General features: G+C 42.5%; 1 long non-coding RNA gene across 1 annotated transcript; it reads right to left on the bottom strand.

The window, feature by feature from the left end:
* Nucleotides 1-12678: 12678 nt before the first annotated feature.
* Nucleotides 12679-13288, bottom strand: LOC123502753. Its single transcript, XR_006674216.1, has 2 exons — nucleotides 13242-13288; nucleotides 12679-12952 (listed from the first exon to the last, which is right to left on the bottom strand). It is a non-coding gene; the product is annotated as an uncharacterized LOC123502753 (long non-coding RNA).
* Between the last annotated feature and the right edge of the window lie 7987 nt (nucleotides 13289-21275).

The following is a 21275-nucleotide window of genomic DNA, read 5'->3' as shown; positions in this document are numbered from 1 at the left end:
CAAAACGATTAATTGAATATAGCTTAATTAAAATCAGGATGGACCTATACAAAATATATCACTTATAAAACCATAAAACACACCATTGTAGAAGAATGCAAAAAACAGAATATAATGAATTGGGAAAATAAAATATACCAAACACAGACACTATAAATATCCAAAGAAATTATGGCAAAACATAAAACAACTAAAAGGTAACACATGAAATCAAACACAGTATTTAATACAAGATAACAAAAAGATATTTGAGGAAAAAGACAAAGAAAAAATCTTCAGAGAAATCTGGATTAATGTTTTCAGAATAAGCCTAACAGAAAATTTGTTGTTCGATCAAGAGAACGATTAAATAGTTAAGACATACATCAACAACAACATACTAGAAATACTTCCCTACCATCAAGGAAATCCAAACAACTTAAATAACAACTACTTAACATCCCAGATCACAATACAGAATGTTAAAAACATTATAAAGCAATTAAAAATTAACACACCAGGACACACTAAAATAAATAAAATCATTTTACAGAATCTACCTGATGAAGTTTTGGAAATTTTCACTAAACTTCTTAACATATCACTTTCTATGTGATATTTCTGAAATATATTCAAACACTCTAAAATAAAATTGATTCCTAAACCAAACAACAAACAACAAACAACAAACCCCAACAACTTTCGACCCATCTCATTATTTGAAGTACCAGGCAAAATCTATGAAAAAATAATTAACACGAGATTCAGAACATTCCTAGATAACAACGATATACTACCTGACTCACAACATGATTTCTGCAAACACAGATCAACAGACAGCCCTAGCGACTATCACAGAAACCATTTCAAAAGGCCTCTCAGACAAAAAGCAGTGTTGTATAGTTTTAAGAGATGTCTCCAAGGCATTTGACAAGGTATGAACAAATGGTCTCAAATACAAATTACAACAGATAGAACTTCCTAGAACAATAGCAAAACTACTTTGTAGCTTTCTTGACAATAGATCAGCCTCTATTTCACTAAATAGCTTCGAAGGCCAAAGCTTTCAACTCCACAGTGTTGTACCACAAGGAGGCAGCCTATCACCCACACTTAACACAATATATACATACAACATACCCCCACCAATTACAGATGGGATACGCAGACGACATTACACAAATCATAACTCAAGCAGGCAAATCAAGAAATGTGCTAACGAAAAAGATAGAGAAGGAAATTAAAAACATAAGTAATTTTGAGAACAAATGGAAAATAAAAACCAACACATCAAAATTCACTATCCTCCCCATAACTTTATTAAAGTCAACCACGGTTAATATTGAAGGAAACTTAATACCCTACTCAAATGAAGGAAGCGTACTAGGATTAAAACTCTGCCCACGTGGATATAGCAAAGATTTTACACATGTCACAATAAAAGCTTCCCTTGCACTAAAAGTAATAAAACGCTTTGAAATGCTAAACACCAACATGAAAATACACTTAGTTAAAGCTTGTGTTCTTCCTATCCTAAGGGAACCGCCTTGTCGTGGTGGGGGCTTGCGTGCCCTGTGACCTGGCGAGCTAGGCTAGAGGGGCTTAGGCCCCTGCTCTGCCCTTTCGAGGGGAGAGGGCTACCCATGCTAGTAAGGTCGCCAGTGAGGGGCCAGACTAAATGGTTCCTACGTAGGCTGCCAGTGGACCAGCGGAGCCACCCGCTGGAGGGATCGCCCAATAGGGGCCGTCCTGTGCTGGATGGTTGGGTGTCCAGGCTGGGATGCTTTGGGAGGGGTCTCAGCTCTGTCGTGGACAAACATTCGTATCATGTGGGGCCTTTTTAAAACGACTGGTCCGCATGGGGACGAGGTACCCGTCCACGGCAGCCAGCGCTCCTCCCATTGTAGTCCCAGTAGGTGGTTTCCTTGCCCCTGGAGCCAATTTTTGTGTAACTGTTTTTATGGGAAACACAAAAACATTCAGGTTCTCGTGAGGTGGCTGACCTGGCCCACGAGACGTCATCTTCAGGTCTGAGTGGAAGGAGGATTCCCTCCACAAGGGCCTCCCACAGCAGTCTCCTGTTCTGGGAGTTCTTCTGAGGGACGCATTTCTGCTGCATATGACTCTCTTGTGATGGTAAATGTTAATCCATCATTTTCCTATCACGCCTTGCACTCACTTCTCAAGGTGTATGGCACGGTTGTTCGCATTCGACTGGTTTATGATAAGGACTTTCCTTCTAACCGCTGCTATGTAACGTTTATGTCATGTGATGAAGCCCGTTTGGCTTATGAACATGTAGCATCTCTGCCCTTGCTGGCTCTGGCTTTAAAACTGAATTTCTCCAGTCACGTAATATTTCAGACAGTGACATGGATTACATCCCAAATGTTTTTGAAAACTATTTAGAGAATTCAGTTCCTGAAGTCCGCCAGATCCCGCCTCCACGTTGGTTTGTGGCGTACTATAGAAATGGGCGTGGAATTTCATCCATGCCTCCCGGTACCTGTCCAAAGAAATCGGCACGATTCCTGAGGGAATCTGAAGAAAGTATGGGAAGGGGTGCTTGTGCGAGCAAAGATATTACGCAGGCAAGGATGTTGCAACATCTCCCATGCCCTTCTGACAGCATGTTTGAGACTGTTAAGGCTCATCCCACCTTTAATTATAGTAAAGGTTGTGTGTACAGTCAGGATCTCTATGAATTTCCAGAAGAGGAAATACTAGCAATGTGTCCTAGCTCAGTCCAAAAGGTGACTAAGATGAGGAACTCCTCCAACATGGTCCTTCTCACCTTTTTGGGTCCACCCTTCCTGACCGTGTTAATATCGGTCCTATCAATCTTAGGGTGAGGCGTTTTGTTTCTCGCCCTCTTCAGTGTTTCTCATGCTATGGGTACGGTCACGGAAAAGCTCGTGTAAGGAAGCTTCTCGATGTGGTAATTGCTCTGCACTAGACTCACATTCTGAGGAGCATTGCAATGCTGCAGCTTATTGTTTTCATTGCCGTGATGCTCACCAGGTACGTTCCAGGCAATGCCCCAGGTATCGCCTGGAGCAGGACATTCTACAGCTTGCTAACAGTCAGTTCATCAGCCTCGGTAGCGCCCGCCGCGAACTCCTTTTATCGCCAGAAGGACGGTACTGGTGCGACATCCTATGCTTCATTGGCCGATCGCTTTTCAGCTGAGTCTGCCGGTCCGAAGACAACTCCTTCCGCTACCTCTCGCTCTGTTGGAGTGGGTGGTCCTCTTCATTTGGCCAATAGGTTTGCCCTTTTGTCCGATGACTCAGTTGAGTCATCTCTTATAAGTGACGGGAATAATCCGTACTTGACCAAAGTAACCCATGTAGTGGATGTCCATTTGCCCCCTGTATCGCCTAAGCCTTTGAAAGGCCTGACCAAACGGCACCGCAAGTCTGCGGAGTCGATAGATTTAGCTCAGCATAAGCAATCTAAGGTTTCTCCCGGTGCACATGATCGTGAGTCCTCCAGGGACCGCTCTGCAATGATAGTAGTTTCTGTCCAGCCTTCTGTGACACCCTCCGTCTCAGATTGGGCTTCTTGTGATGAGGATGGTCTTAGCATGGAGACGTCCGATGATATTGTCACAGCCGTCCCTCGTGGAAACTGTATCAAAAGTGCAGTCCAGCCTGACCTCGTCCTCCGAGGACCGGTAAAGTGATGATGGTTCGCATCACTCACCGATAAGCCGAAAGGCTGCGGTCCAACGACCCGGCACATCTCAACTCCCGGTGTCTTCTCGTCGGTTGATTATTTCTAGTCAGGTCAGTCACGGGCAGCCTTCAAAAGGCTCGCCCGTCCACTGCACCCAAATAGTCATCTTCAAGCTTCTACAGTGGAACTGTAGAGGCCTTCGCGCCTCGTGGGGAACTCCGAGCTTTGCTGTCGGAGTTCTCTCCAGCCTGTGTAGCTCTACAAGAGACTATGCTAGGTGATAGTACTTATTCTAGTCCTCCTGGCTATCGTGCCTTTTTAGCACTCCTTTCCTGACCAGGGCCACCACGGTGGCACAGCTATTCTAGTCCGTCAGGATATACCTGTTATCCCCTTACAACTTAACTCTCCCTTCAGGTGGTTGCTGTTAAGGTCTTTATGGGACGACTGTACACCATTTGCAGTTTATATCTCCTCCTCGGCTTCCTGTCTCCAGGGGTGAGCTTGACGGCCTGGTGCGTCAGCTGACTCCGCCTTTTCTTTGTTGGGAGATTTTAACGGCCGTCACCCATTGTGGGATGAAGGTGCTAGTAATCCTCGTGGGGTTTTAATCGGTTCTTTTATTGAGGATGAGGGATTGGAGATTTTAAATTCTGGGATGTTACACATTTCCACAGTCCTACTGGGACTTTTACAGCTATCGATCTTTCTCTTTGTACATCTAATTCTTTCCTTGATTTTAATTGGCGGGTCCTACCGGATTTACACGGTAGTGACCACTTTCCGATTTTATTGGAATCTGTGAACTCTGAGCCACAGTCCCGGCCCCACGCTGGGTTTTAGACAAGGCAGATTGGCCTCGATTCACAGACCTTAGCTCTTTTATCCGTCCGCTGGCTGACTTTTCTACTTGTGCTGAGGCTGTTGATTATTTTACCGATTTTTTATTTCAGTAGCGCTTCAGACAATCCCTAGGACGTCAGGTCGCTTTACTAAGCGTCCCGTTCCTTGGTGGAACGCAGCATGCACTGCAGCTGTGAAAGAGAAACGGGCAGCTTTCTCGTCTCCGGCGACATCGTGGGGACCCGCAGTGCCTGGAAGCTTTTCGGCGCTGCCGAGCTCGGGCCCGCCGCGTTTTGAAAGAGGCACAAAGAGCCTCTTGGAAAGCCTATGTCTCTTCCATAAACGTCCGCACCCCTCTTACGGATGTCTTCAACAAAGTCCGCCGAATTGCTGGGAAGTATTCTGCTCCTTCCCCACCAGTTTTGTTGTCTGCTGGGCGGACGGTGGCAGACCCTAGGACTGTCGCCGACCTCTTCGCGGAGCACTTTGCCAGTGTTTCCCGGAGACATCCAGCAGCCCGGGCGCACGTCACCGCCAGAGAATGGAATCTCTCGGCATAAACTTTTCTTCCGCTGGAGGGGAGTCTTATAATGTCCCTTCTCTGCTTCCGAGTTGCGGACTGCTTTGTCCCAGTGTCATGACTCTTCTCCTGGGCCAGATGATATTCCTTATGCCTTCTTGCGCCACATGTCTGACACTGCTTTTAACTTTTATTAAATCTTTATAATATGATTTGGCATACCGGTGACTTTCCATCTTCTTGGGCTGTGGCAGTGGTTCTCCCATTTCCGAAGCCTGGGAAAGATAATCTCCAGGCTACGAACTACCGTCCTATATCTTTGACGTCCTGTATTTGTAAAGTGTTAGAAAAGATGGTAAATGTAAGACTCATGTGGTACTTGGAGAGGGGAAGTACTTGTCATCGGTACAGTACGGCTTCCGAAAGATGAGGTCTACTACTGATGCTCTTTTATCCCTAGAGTCTTCCATTTGTGAGGCCTTCGCTAATCACCACCATCAAGTAACAGTCTTTTTGACCTGGAGAAGGCCTACGACACGGCTTGGTGTCATGGCATTTTACAGTCTTTGTTTAATTTTGGCCTTCGTGGCCACCTTCCTATTTTTATCCAGCAGTTTTTATCCAGACGTTTTTACGGGTTCGAGTTGGGAGTGTTCTCTCCGATGCTACTGCTCTAAATGATGGTATCCCACAGGGAAGTATTCTTAGTGTTACGCTATTCGCAGTTGCAATAAATGGTGTTATAGATACTCTACCGGATGGCATTCACAGCTCTTTATATGTGGACGACTTGTGCATCTCTTTTGCTGCTGCTAGGATGTCACTGATTGAACGCAAGCTCCAACTGGCGATCAATAGGGTGTCCAGTTGGGCCAACATGAACGGTTTTCGATTCTCCACCTCGAAGACCGTAGCCATGCATTTTGTCGCAACCGTGGTGTCCATCCAGACCCTGATTTATACCTCGCCAATAGACGCCTCTCATGCGTGGAGGCGACTCGATATCTTGGCCTTTGTTTGACAACCGTCTCACCTGGGTTCCCATTTCCGTTCTCTTAAGGCGTCTTGTCGGCAGGCACTATCCCTTCTTCGGGTTTTAAGTCACACCTCTTGGGGTGCGGACAGGGACACGTTGCTGCTGCTTCACCGTACACTCATACTTCCAAGCTGGAATACGGCTGTGAGATCTACTCATCCGCAACGGATGCACGACTACGCACGCTTGACCCGTGCATCATGCTGGGGTCCGCTTGGCTACGGGTGCATTTCGGACATCTCCAATACCTAGCCTTCTAGTGGATGCTGGTTTCTGGCCGCTCGACCTCCGGCGCCAGTCTTCGATGCTCCGGTGTTGGTTTCGCACCCACCGTCTTCCTGATTCTGTCCCTTGTCTGTCAATGTTGCGGGACTCGCGTTCGCAGGCGTATGTCACTCGACCGAGTCTCCTAAACCTTTTGGCCTTCGAGTTGCAAATCTCATGGCGGAGTTATCTATCGACCCCACTCCTGTGTACTCTTTCCGGCTCCCACGAGTTGGTTATTGGCAGCTTCCTGTTATCTCATTATGCCCTCCTGCCATGGATGGCAAGAAGGATTTTCTGCCAGCTCTGTCCCACACACGGTTTTTAGAACACTTTTTATCCATTCTGATGATATCCCTGTTTTTACTGATGGTTCCAAATCCGACGCAGGCGTTGGGTTTAGTGTGGTTTTCCCCTCTTTTTATCGGTCTGGCAGCCTTCCTTCAGTGGCATCCGTCTTTACTGCGGAGCTGTCTGCCATAGTCCTAGCTTTACAGATAATTTTTACTCTCCCGGTTTCGTCTTTTACAATTTTTAGTGACTGTCGCAGTGCTCTTACTGCTCTCTCTTGCACTATCTCCTTAACCCTTTGGTTTTATCAGCCCTGGAGTGGCTATATCTTCTTACCAGAACGAGGATATCGTGTTGGGTTCTGTTGGGTCCCTGGTCACGTTGGTGTTCCAGGAATGAACACGCAGATCGCCTCGCTAAAGAGGCAGCAAGTCGCGTTCCATCTCCTGCCCCTGTTCCGTTTCGATATGTATTTCCTCTAATTCGTGGCGCAGTTGCAGCAATTTGGCAGAGGAGATGGCTAACGGGGGTCGCAACCTCGAAAATGGGAGAGATCACTACTTCCACTATCCCTCAGTGGACATACACCCATGTCCGGGATCGCCGTGCACAGACTTTATTGGCGCGACTGCGTATAGGTCACACGTACCTTACACAAAGGTACCTCCTGACCAGGGACCCTCAACCTTACTGTGATGACTGCCTGGTGCCACTTACAGTTCGGCACCTGGTTGTCGAGTGCCCTAGTCTGACTGATCTAAGACACCGCTACCTCTACCGCTGTCGCGGTAGAGATAGCGGTGTCTATTATATCTCAAAGGTCCTTGGATCAGAGTGCCTGGCCTAAGGCCATGACGTTTTTAGATTTCTGGGAAAAGCTGGCCTTCTCCCAAAGCTGTGAATTTTATTTGATTTTATTGTATGTATTTTAATGTTCTATTTACTTTATTGGATACTGTATTTTAGTTACTTTTGATTCCAGAGTTTTTCTTTGTGTTTAGTTTTGTAGTTTTTAATTGCTTTTAGTTAGTTTTTAATTTTACGATGTTTTTTTTTTACATTTCGTAGAGGCGCCAGATGACCGCTGATGTTGCTGCGCCTTATTCTACGCCCCCCCTCCCCATTTTCACAAAATAGCACACTTACTAGGAATATCTACCTTGGAGACATATGACATAAAACATACAACATCACACCAACCCCACATGATCTGGAATATATAGTATAACAACTAACAAACAAGGCACAAGGATGGTTTGCTCTCTCCTCTGCTCTGCGCCCTGGGTTGCTGGGGAGGATGTGTGGCCTCTAACGGTCGAGTAGAGCATGGTGGCTCCCGTTACCACTTCCCCTCCCTGCCAAGGGGTGGTGTACACCGGCGCTGTCTGCAGACAACCGGGAGCGGAGAGAGCTTGAGAGGAATTAGTACATCCATCCATAATTCCATAACACAGCCACCATTAAATCTAACTTTGTATTCCAAATAAAATCACATACACAAACAAACAACAAAAGACACTATGACAGTTTTCATGCGCCCTCTGCTCTGCGCCATGAGTTGCTGGGGAGGATGTGTGGATTCTCTAACGGTCGTGTAGAGCATGGTGGGTCCCGTTACCACTTCCCCTCCCCGGTAAAGGGTGGTGGACATCGGCACTGTCTGCAGACAGCTGGCAGTGGAGAGAGGCAAAGCAGGAAACTTAAATGAAAAAAAAATTGAGACACTTATCAGTTTGATAAATAACCTAGACATAAGGTAAAGCAAATATACCATTGGCATGGAACGAAGCAAGCCACAAGAGAAAAAGAGTAAGAATTAGCAAGACGGTTTGCCCGTCACCTTTATACTCCCACTTTATTTCCTTTCTCACTATAGCTCTTAACACTTCCCTTCCCACCAACTTTAACTCTTCATAGTTTCACTCATCTTTTCTATCCCCCCTCGATTCAGCTCAGTCTCCTCACTCTTCTCCTGAAGATGGTCCAGACAGGACAGAAAGACGTCTTGAGAACAATATGGAGTTTGGCTCACTCCTCCAGAATCTACAACCAGACAAACGCACCCTTGTGTGACAAATACAAAAGCTTCTTTAAAAAAAAAGAATAATACTCAAGTTGCTATAGACTTCAACAACACATGCGTACTATCATTAACTCAAGTGTTGATGATAGTGATTTACCAGTGAAAAAGGGAGATTATGTGAACCTAGTGTCTCTATGTATAAAATTTGGGTGCTTTGTGTACGGAGAACAAGAATATGCGCAACACAAGGGTCTTGCCATGGGCTCCTCCCCCCCTCAGTGCTGTTAAGGCTTCCCTCTACATGGAGTTACTAGAGAATGATAGTTTAATGCGTGTGATGGGGGATGATTCGTTACGTGATGACATACTAGTAATAATGCCAACTGACACCAAAGTCAACGTCAAACTGCGCAAGCTCAACGAGGTGAACGTACACATAGACTTTACGGTGGAAGAGGAAGTGAATGGTGTTCTCCCTTTTTTAGATACTATGATTCACCAAGTGAATGGAAGCGCGAGATTCTCAGTCTACAGAAAATGTTATGTTTTTGTATACTCATTCATTTAAGTAACTCCTGTAACTGCTATATATTCTCTTATGTTTCTTATGTAAACAGGATCCAATCAGTTACCAAGAATAATCCAATGTCTTTCTTAAAGGATTCAGCTACAATGTATATGTTCATTTCATTAGGTATATTATTTACATTTTTTGACTTATACTCACCTCGTCATGCCGCTGTGAATGAAGACGTGCACTCCAAGAGGTGCTTTTTTTTTTTTTTTTTTTACGTAGGGAAGAGGGCCAAGCCAAGGGCAAAAATAAAAAAAATATAAAAAGGCCCACTTGAGTGCTGGCTCTCTAAAAAGTGTAAAAAGTGCCAAAACCGTCAAGCCAGAATGCCTCGGTACCTCCCTCTTAAAAGAAGACAAGTTGTAGGAATTCGGAAATACAGATGCAGGGAGGGAGTTCCAGAGTTTACCAGTGAAAGGAATGAAAGACTGAGAGCACTGGTTAACTCTTGCATTAGGGAGTTGGACAGAATAGGGATGAGAGGAATAAGAAAGATTTGTGCAGCGAGGCCACAGGAGAAGGAGAGACATGCAGTTAGCAAGATCAGTAGAACAGTTAGCATGAAAATAGCGATAAAAGATAGAAAGGGATGCAACATTTCGGTGGTGAGAAAGAGACTGAAGACAGTTAGTCAGAGGAGGGGAGTTGATGAGACGAAGAGGTTTCGATTCCACCCTATCAAGCAAAACTGTGTTGCTGGAACCCCCCCAAACATGTGAAGAGTACTCCATTCAGGGAAGGATTAGGCCCTTATACAGAGTAAGCAGTTGGAGAGGCGAGTAAAACTGGCGGAGACGCCTCAGAACACCTAGTTTCATAGAAACTGTTTTAGGAAGAGATGAGATGCGAAGTTTCCAGTTAAGATTATGAGCAGAGGACAGACCGAGGATATTCATTGTGGAAGAGGGAGACAGTTGAGTGTCATTGAAGAAGAGGGGATAGTTGTCTGGAAGGTTGTGTCGAGTTGATAGATGGAGGAATTGAGTTTTTGAGGCATTGAAAACTACTAGATTTTCTCTGCCCCAATTGGAAATCTTAGAAAAATCGGAACTCAGGCGTTCTGTGGCGTCCCAGCGTGATCTGTTGACTTTCTGAAGGGTTGGACGTCTCTGAAAGAACGTGGAAAGATGTATTGTGGTATCATCAGCGTAGGAGTGGATAGGGCAAGAAGTTTGGTTAAGAAGGTCATTAATGAATAATAGAAAGAGAATGGGTGACAGGACAGAACCCTAAGGAACACCACTATTAATACAATTAGGAGAAGAACAGTAGCCGTCTACCACAGCAGCAATAGAGCGGTCGGAAAGGAAACTTTAGATAAAGTTGCAGAGAGAGAAGCATAGAAGCCGTAGGAGGGCAGTTTTGAAATCAAAGCTTTGTGCCAGACTCTATCAAAAGCTTTTGATATGTCTAACGCTACAGCAAAAGTTTCACTGAAATCTCTAAAAGAGGATGACCTAGACTCAGTAAGGAAAGCCAGAAGATCACCTGTAGAGTGACCTTGACGGAAGCCATACTGGCGATCAGACAGAAGCTTGTGAAGTGACAGATGTTTGAGAATCTTCCTATTCAGGATAGATTAAAAAACTTTAGACAAGCAAGAGATTAAAGCTATAGGACGGTAGTTTGAGGGGTTAGAACGGTCACCCTTTTTAGGAACAGGCTGAATGTAGGCGAACTTCCAGACAAAGTTGGAAGAGTTTGGCCAGGCAAAGTGCAAGCACGGAAGCACAGTTTTTGAGAACAATAGGAGGGACCCCATCAGGGGCCGTACTTATAAAACTCCACAAACATGCCGTCTTAGTTAGGAAAAGTACTTAACCTACGAGACTTAAGCGCTAAGAATCTTTCCTAGCAGGATGCTTTGTTAAGTAACCGTCTTTAGGCGCTTACACCGCTAACCGCTAACATGAGCAGACGTTATGTAATGTTTTTGGAGGAGTTTCGCAAGAAACGTGTGAAAATAAGTAAAATTTGTATTTAAAAAAAAAAAAAAAAAAAAAATCACCTCTTCATTTCAACCTTGATAATTGAAGGTATAAATAAATTTACCACCACTGTTGTCATCTTGTCAAAACAACAATCATTTGGCGCCAATTTCGACTACGCACCATGGCTACTCAAGAGACTCAAGACAAGAAGAGGAACAGGAAGACGAACTGGACGCCTTCATCTGGCCCACCTCTACAAAAAATTCTCGCAAAAATACTTCGGAGCGACTTCTCCACAGCTGGCTGCTCCAAGGAAGCCAGAAATGCTGCTTGGAGGAGCAATAGTGCGGAGGTGTCTACCGTGTCAGACATTCTCCGCACTGAGGAGTGCCAGAAACATTGGCATATTATAAAATCTGAGGCAAGACGGAACACCCGCAAGCAGAGAGAAGCCATGACTGCCACAGGTAAGAGTTATTAATTTGGGAGTTTTTTTTTGTGTGTTATATTTTTGTGTGAGTTGCAGTAAGATTTTAATATTTTTGAGCTTGATAGAAATGTCATAGTTTCACCCTAACAAAAGATATGATTTATCTTATTATTCCTTTTAAGCACTGAATAGGTAAGGCAATTTCACTTAAAGAAAAGTATTCATTTATGGTTATTTATTTTTGCAAGGAAGCTTACTAGTAATTTGAGTAAATATTAAATTTCAGCAGGTCTACTGTTAAGGTCACTTGAGATTTAGATCATGGAACCTAACCACTTTAAGGAATAAATTTTAGTAAACTGTTTTAAGTTTGGAAGCAGCAACATTGAAAGTTTTGTACTAATGATTAATATACTAAAGTGCCAGCCATTTCCTGCATTTTTTTTTTTGTGAAGTGGATGCATTTATTGCACACACTAATTATGTTGCAATGTCTACCTCTGACAAATAATATTATTCCAACCACACATCTGACTTACGTATGTTATGTGAAAACACGTTCTTTATAAATTATTTATTTGTATTTGCAATTCATTAGCAATAAGATTATATTATACTTTCCAGGTGGTGGACCTCCTGCCAACCCTCCTCTCTCCCAGCTCGATGAGTTAATCTTTGAGATTTTGGACTCCAAGAATGTTCCTATTCATGGGTGTACCAATAAGGCAAGCATCATTGAATGCACCTTCCTTAACAAAGGATAAGCCACTTGTAGATATAGCAATATTAGGCCATAATGTTGTCTCAAATGTTTGCAATCCAAAATACTCGTGTTCCCAGTTAGTTTACAACTTACAGTTAAACACAATGGTAAATTTGTTATCTAGTGTTGAGAATTTTTTTTTTTATTCTTTAACCAAACAGCTAAAACAGTAATAAGAAAAGAAAAAAAAAACTAATAAAGTTAACTTAATTCCTATCCCTTCTCCCCCTTCATAAGTATGGTGTTGTAGTGGGTGAATGTGTTAATGATAACGAGTCTTAGGGATTTACAGTTTCTTAGACATGGGCTTCCTTCAAACAGAATAGGATTTAAGTCAAACACATTGTACCCTTAGCTAGATTTACTGGTTTCTGTTACTTTTGTCCTTAGCAATAAAACCAAAAACATTATCAGCTTAGTTTCTGAAGTTAGAACTAATGATGCCAGCAGTGTGCAGGCAGCAGATGATGCTGGGGAAGTGGCAGAGGCAGTCCAACAGAGAGAAGTGGTGACCGAGGCAGTGGGTGTTGAGGAGACACCTGCCACACCACTTTCAGCACCAACAGGGGCCAGACTTGCCTGGTACATCACTGGTGTTTGTGGATGAGGAGATCATCCACCTGCAGAAGAAAAGGAAGCTTGAGCTTGCACTCCTTGAAGAATCTATAATGGCTCAGGAAAGGAAGCAAGAAGCAGAACAGGCTAAGTACATGTACTACACACAAAAACTAGAGTACCAGAAACAAACAAATAAAAAATAGTAATAAAGATATAAATAATGTACTATTTGTTTTTGTTTGTAACCACTCAACCAAATATTAGTGTTAACACAAAATTAACTGCAGTTTCTATATGCTCAACCTACAATCTACTTACTTCAGGTATGGGAGAGAAAAAAAAAAAACTAACATGAGAATAACACCAATCTCAGCAGTCATGACACTGGTGTCTCATCACTCATCAATGCTGTAAAGAAAGACATTGATTTACTGCTTGATGTTGTATCACATATATATATATATATATATATATATATATATATATATATATATATATATATATATATATATATATATATATATATATATATATATATATATATATATATATATATATATATATATATATATATATATATATATATATATATATATATATATATATATATATATATATATATATATATATATATATATATATATATATATATATATATATATATATATATATATATATATATATATATAATGTGTGATACAACATCAAACAGTAAATCAATGTCTTTCTTTTATTTTTTTTAGATGTTGCTGAGATACACATTCATCATAACCCATTTAAATATTGTAAGGCTGAACATTGATACTGTGGTATCTGTGAAAAACTCTATCTTTGCAATAGTGGGTGACTGGCAGAGAGTGAGGCAAGGAAGATGAAATCACCAACATAACAGTGCACACACAACAAAACAAGACATATCACAAGACATAAATATAGATAACAAAGTGACAGAGGGGAAAAAAACTGAAGAATGCTACTATAATCAGCATTATGGGTTGTGTTACTTACTTGAAGTGAAGCACAACAAATTCATCCCTGTAAAGGATTCCTTCATGGCGACTTTGAACTTTCTGTGCTGGGGGTCGCTCCTCGTTGCCTCCATCCTCGGCTGCAGCAAGATGCTCTTCTTCCTCAGGAAGAATGATGTTTCTTGCTTTGCAGATGTTGTGCAGCAGTGCACAAACCTCTACAATTTGGCAGACCTTGGATGGAGGACCAACTCGGATCTCACTGTGTAGCATGTGAAAATGTCGCTTCAGCTGCCCGATGCCTCTCAACAATGCTGTGGGTTTTCTTGTAGGCCCTGAAATTAATATAGATTTCAATCTTACAATGCAGTTCTTGAAAGTGGTATGATGCATTAATTTAATTTCTGCAAACATTTAGGTTATGTCATGTATAAGGTTAAGTTAAGATTCATTGTTGATTATGATTTGTGACATGATAGCTTAAACATTATGAAACATATAAAAAAAAATCTCTAGTATAACATTGGTTAGGTTAATATATTCACATGAAAACTTAGAATAAAAAGAAGAAACTCTTAAATATTTGGAAATTTTCATTAAATTTACTTGTTGTATTGGTGATTCAACCAACACACTTTACATAATTATACCCCTCTGCAGGGTCTACATTTTACTTTATGGAGCATTTCTAGCGCCATTTTACCTTGTCAGATATTAATGATACGTATACTTTTTGGGGGATCCAGAGGGGCAAAGCTCCCCAGGTAGGAGGTTACACAATGTTAAATTACTTTACCTTATCAGTTGTTCTGGTCAAGTTTCAAAATGTTAAGTTACTCTACCTTAATGGGGGATGATGTCAACCCAATGAGGAGGTTACAAAATGTTAGGTAACGTTACTTCATCTTATGGAGGAATCCAGTAAGGTTGGGGGGGAGGGTCAAGATTGTGTGAAACTGCAATAATATTTCCAAAATACCTAATTCATTATATTAGTTTATATGAAAAAGTGTAACTATGAGAGGTAGATAATTAGTTTTGTGTTTAGTGTGATGTGGGATAATTAATTAGATAACTTTTTATCTAAATTTTACTACTTAGTAGCTTACCTGTTATAATAAGACTGTGCTCCAGGCTGTGGTCTGAGGTATGGAGTCAGTAGCCACTTCTTGCTGGGATAGCCACTATCTCCCTGTAAGTGACACCCATCTGGGACGATGCCGTTGTCAAATATCGTGCAGAGTCCACTTTGAACAAGAATTCTTGCATCGTGAACCGATCCCGGCCACTTAGCAATCACATCAATAATCTGGTATCAGGCATCAAACACAAACTGCACGTTGATGCTGTGGTATCTCTTCCTGTTGACAAACTCTACCTTATACTCTCTAGGAGCCACAATCATCACGTGCGTCCCATCAATGCTACCGATCACTTCAGGGAAGCCAGCAATCTGCAGAAACTCCTCCTTCCTCCTCTGAGTTTCCAGTTGGGTGACTACAAATCTTATGAATTGAGAGAGGATGGCATTGTATCACTGTATCACTGATGATCCTGCTGATGGTCTGTTGTGAGGGCCCCAAGTCATCAGTGCTGCACTGCTGCATCTTTCCTATAGCGAGGTACCGCAGTGAAGATAACTTGCATCTCGGAGAGAGAGGCCTTGTTCCTTGCAGATGGTCTCTTCAGCCTTTCCCGCACCAAATTTGTCACGAAAATGATACCAGCAGGATTCTGCCAATACCTCTTCACCAGCTCACGGTCATCTAGCTCATTCAGGACGTCCTTCCTCTCACGAAACGTCCGTCTCTGTCACAGGTGGTGGCGGTGCGGTTCCTCTCGAGCGGCCATGTTTACTTTTAGGATGAAATCTTAGGAGCGCGCGGCCTGCTATTCCACCTCGGGAGGTGTTTTAGCAGTAAGACGCATTTTTAGGGCTTAGGATGCCGTCTTAAGGATTTAAGACTCGAGTTCCGCCATTTTTGTGATTTAAGACGACTTTTTTTTACCGTTAGGACGTCATCTTAGTGTTTATAAGTACGGGCCCAGGTCCATAAGCCTTCCGAGGGTTTAGACCAGCAAGGGCATGGAAAACATCATTACGAAGAATTTTGATTGTAGACATGAAATAGTCAGAGGGAGGAGGAGAGGGAAGGACAAGCCCAAAATTGTCCAAGGTGGAGTTGTGAGCAAAGGTTTGAGAAAAGAGTTCAGCTTTAGAGACAGAAGAGATGGCAGTGGTGCCATCAGGGTGAAATAAAGGAGGGAAAGATGAAGAAGTGAAGTTATTTGAGATGTTTTAGGCTAGATGCCAGAAGTCATGAGGGCAGTGTGAGTTTGAAAGAGTTTGACATTTTCTACTTATTTTCTATTGAAAGAGTGTTTGGCAAGTTGAAGAACAGACTTGGCATGATTCCAGGCAGAGATATAAAGTGCATGAGATTTAGGAGATGGAAGGCTCAAGTACCTTTTGTGGGCAACCTCTCTATCATGTATAGCACGAGAACAGGCTGAATTAAACCAAGGTTTACAAGGTTTAGGTTGAGAAAAAGAATGAAGAATGTACGCCTCCATGCCAGATACTAACACCTCTGTTATGCGTTCAGCACAAAGAGATGGGTTTCTAACACGTAAGCAATAATCATTCCAGGGAAAATCAGCATAATACCTCCTCAGGTCCCCCCAGCTGGCAGAGGCAAAACGCCAGAGGCACCTTCGCGTTGGGGGATCCTGCGGAGGGATTGGAGAAATAGGACAAGATACAGAAATGAGATTGTGATCGGAGGAGCCCAACGGAGATGAAAGGGTAACAGCATAAGGAGAAGGGTTAGAAGTGAGGAAGAGATAAAAAATGTTGGGCGTGTCTCCAAGACGGTCAGGAATACGCGTAGGGTGTTGCACCAGTTGCTCTAGGTCATGGAGGATAGCAAAGTTGAAGGCTTGTTCAGTGAAGGGAGAGGAAAGCCAAAGCTGGTGGTGAACATTGAAATCTCCAAGAATGGAAATCTCAGCGAAAGGGTAGAGGGACAGAATGTGCTCCACTTTAGAAGTTAAGTAGTCGAAGAATTTACCATAGTCAGAAGAGTTAGGGGAGAGATAAACAGCACAGATGAATTTAGTTTAAGAGTGACTGTTAAGTCGTAGCCAGATGTTGAAAAATTCGGAAGACTCAAGAGCGTGGGCACGAGAGCAAGTTAAGTCGTTGCGCACATAGACGCAACATCCAGCTTTGAAATGAAAATGAGGATAGAGAAAGTAGGAGGAAACAGAGAAGGGGCTACTGTTAGTTGCCTTAGACAGCTGTGTTTCGGTGAGGAAAAGAAGATGAGGTTTAGTAGAGGAGAGGTAGTGTTCTACAGATCGAAAATTAGATCTAAGACCGCGAATGTTGCAGAAGTTAATGTAGAAAAAGTTGAGGGAGGTGTAAAGGCATTTGTGGTCTTTAACATTAGAGGGACATTTTTGGTCCCCTTCCCAGAGGGGAACTCCGAGGCATTATTTTCGGGTCCCATTTTTCTTTTAAATTATGATTTGAAGTGAAGGATATATGTGTGGTAGGTGCATGTAGTTTTGTGTGAAAAAGGAGAGTTGTCTTTAGAGGGTAGGCTGTGACTGCCCCCTTGAGTTGTGAGACACAAAGGGAAACATTCAGCGAGATCACAGCTAGCTTTAATGAAAGTTTCACAGCACCCCCTGAACTAGTGTTATCAGATCTCACTGGGAGTAAGTTATTGTTTCAGTAGGTGTCTACTACCTCCTCCTACCTACCAGAAACTAAGCCAGGCGACAAGGGTGGCATATAGTTATACATAGTTTCACAACAACAATATTACGTCCTTCACAAGTACGTAGGCGTGCTGAGCAATGCGTGTGTTGGACTTAACCCACACAACAGGAAACCCATTAACAGGGATAATTTTGTCCATTTCTGTTCAGGCCACGACACAAAAGCTAAATCAGGTATTGTGATTGGCTTCTTCTTGCATGCCTTAAGAGTGTGTAGTGAGGAATTTCTACATGATGAGTGCGCATACATCGTAGAAGCAAGCGTTCAGCCGACTCAAGTATCCGCTGGGTATGCTTCTCAAACTGAAAAGAAAAGCGTTAGAAATCTGGAGAAAGAGGGAGGACTCAGCGAGAAGGGAGGACGATTTCCTAGTTGTGCCGCACGCGAAGAGGACAGCAACAATATTCCGTCTCCTAACGAGAGTCGGCTTAAGGGTGATCCAATGCGCAGGGAAGAAGACGAAAGACATCTTCGGAAACAGCCAGCAAAGAAATAAAGAAAACATCAGCATCATATACAAAATTCCCTACAGTGGATGCTCAGCTGCATATATTGGGGAAACATCAAGAAGAATAAACAAAAAGATATACGAGCACAAGAACGACATGCACCACCACAGGACCTCAAATTCTCTGGTAGTACATGCCAGGGACAAGGGACACATGCCAGCCTGGAACGAAGTGAAGATCCTACACACAGGACTGGAGAAGAAACTGAGAAAAACGGTCGAAGCGGCGTTCATCACCACAGAGGAGTTTCGTATGCCTCTCCCGCACAGCCACAAAGCTTGCCATCAACACAGATGGGAGGCCTCCTGACGGGAATGGCCCAGTTCAGCGCCGCTGTTTCAGCACCGACGTTTCAGCGCCGCCGCTTCAGCGCCAGACTTTTCAGCGCCAGGGTTTTTCAGCGCCAGACTGTTCAGCGCCGGGCTATTAAGGAAGAGGAGAAACAAGGTGTAAACAGTTCACCCATTCACCCAATGACACCATAAGGGAGGCGGTTCGAATGCGATCACGTGCCGTCTTAAAACTTTGTCATTTGTCGAGTTGTTTAAAGTCACCTAAATGATACGCTTGGGTGATGATATGGGCCCTAATATGGGTACCACTATAAATGAAATTGCCTGCGCCACTAATGGGTGGAAGCTAAACAGCGCTTCCTAAAGTACTCTTGAAGTACAACCTACAGGCACCATAGGCCAGCATTAAAAAAGAAAATAGATAAATAAAAAAAGATAAGTACTATAATGTTTGATATTTAGAGAGTAATTGCTTGTCTTTATTCAATTATAAATTATATTCCTGGTAAAAGCTCCTCTTTATCCCCCCCTCCATTTTCGTGAGCTGAGGTGTTTGGTTCAGTTCACCAGCAACAGTCCGTACTAGCTGGGTGTGGAACGCTACTTGCCTGCCTGCTCCTGCCTGACGCATGCTGTTTTGATCTGTTGGACTAAAAATTTCCAAGTCTAAACCATGGCCCAATCAGTGCAGAGCAAGAGAGGAAGAGATAAATTCTCTCATGAAGGTTATCTCTATCGATTTGATAAATTAAGTAAAACACAGAATGATGTTAAGTTTTGGCGATGTCATGAAGATGGAAGATGCAAAGCCAGAATTCATATATTAGAGGGAACAGTAATCAAGAAGATAAACGAACATACTCATCCCCCATCTGCAGTTGAAATCGAAGTGGAAAAGGCGAAAACAGATTCAAGACATCGAGCTGAGGAGACATGTGAACCTCCAAGCATTATTATTAACAAATGTATGGAAAATATGTCTCAAGCTGGCATTGCACAATTACCTAACAGGCAAACAATGCGTAAAATCATTCGGCGGAAACGAACTGAAGTTAACAAAAGTTCCTGAAAACCCAAGTTCTATTCATGAGTTAGAATTGCCTCACGATTACAAAAAAAAATATATAAGACGGCACCAGGATTAGAGGAAAATTTTTGTTTGATGGATAGAGGAACAGGCAACGATAGAATTATAATTTTCGGAGGAGAGAGCTGGTTGGAACATCTAGCTACTTCAAGCATTTGGTATGTCGATGGAACATTTTCAATTGCACCACATCTATTTTATCAAATGAATATAATTTGTCAAGAAACATGGGGGCGTGCACCCTGTACTATATGCACTTTTACAGAATAAGCAAAGTGTAACTTACATGAGAATGATTGAAATGGTTAAGAATATGGTACCAAATGTTCGCCCTGATGTCATAAACTGTGATTTTGAGTATGCAGCTTTTACAACCATGAAAACATGCTTTCCTAATGTAGAAATCAGAGGCTGTCTGTTCCATATCTCGCAAAACTTATTAAGACAAATCAAAAGTATGGGTCTCATGGGTTCATATAATGGCATTCCTGACTTTGCTTTAAATGCTAAAATGGTAACGGCACTTTTTTTTGTACCAATTGATGATATTGACCGTCACGTGGATGCTCTTGCGACGGCCTTGCCTGATGAACTGGTTCCGCTTCTAAACTGGTTTGAAGATAATTAATTATATTGGCCGTCCAAATCGGAGAGGCCAAGGGAGAAGACAACCATTGTTTCCCATGCAGATGTGGAATATGTACGTACGAACGAACTTTACAAGGAGAAGATAGAACCAATAACCATGCAGAAGCTGCAAACAGACGACTACGAAGCGAACTGGAAATGTTGCATCCATCAATATGGAACTTCCACAATGCTCTTAAACGAGTGCAAAAAGGACGAGATGAATATTTCGAGACACTTTCAGCTGGACATGAACCGCAACTCAAATTACAAAAATACAGAAAAGCAGATGAAAGAATATTAAAAAATGTTTCTCAGTATGGGGAAAGAAATGAAGTAGAATATCTACGGGCAATTGCGCACAACTTGTCATACTAAGCTAAAAAATACTCTCTTTTTTTAATTATTTAAAATTTTTCTTTTTCTCATAATTTTTAAAATAAAAAAAATATCTTTTTGAAAGATTTTAGGACGTAAAGTGAAGCAATGGGTAGTAAAACAGCATGGACGTATAAGCGAAGCGGCCTTAAAACGAGGTTCACTGTATTTGGTAGCGCTCGCTGGATGGGCGGTCCTGAATAGTCTGGCGCTGAAAAAGCGGCGCTGAATATTCTGGTGGCGCTGAAACATCGGCGCTGAAACATCGGCGCTGAATCGTACCTAACCCCCTCCTGACACAGGCCAATCAGGGCGCTCCATTTCCCAGCCTGCCGCTGCATGATCCTACGCGTGGGTATATAGGTTGCTCAGTCGACTGCCTGTAAATCACAATTAAATCTAGGACCTCCAGTATATCAGATGAAAAATAGCAACGTGGTCTGCCCACGATCTATCTATCTTTATCTTTCCTTCATTTTCTGACTGTTTTCTTCCTCTATACACATTCTTAGATCTCTTCACCCAACTTTTCTTGGAACAAGCAAAGCAAAAAACAACAAGCAAAGCAACAACAATCATTCTCTCTGAACGATCCTTGTAAACGAAATGTTGGAGAAATAAAGTATGTATTTATTTATTTATGTATATATTTATGTTATCTTTTGTTGTTTTACTGTTTTTCTGTACAATAATCAATATCTTCATATCTATCTATCTATCTATCTATCTATCTATC

The sequence above is a fragment of the Portunus trituberculatus genome, chromosome 12, assembly GCF_017591435.1.
Source record: "Portunus trituberculatus isolate SZX2019 chromosome 12, ASM1759143v1, whole genome shotgun sequence".
Lineage (NCBI taxonomy): Eukaryota > Metazoa > Arthropoda > Malacostraca > Decapoda > Portunidae > Portunus > Portunus trituberculatus.
This window is presented reverse-complemented; position numbering and strand designations above follow the sequence as displayed.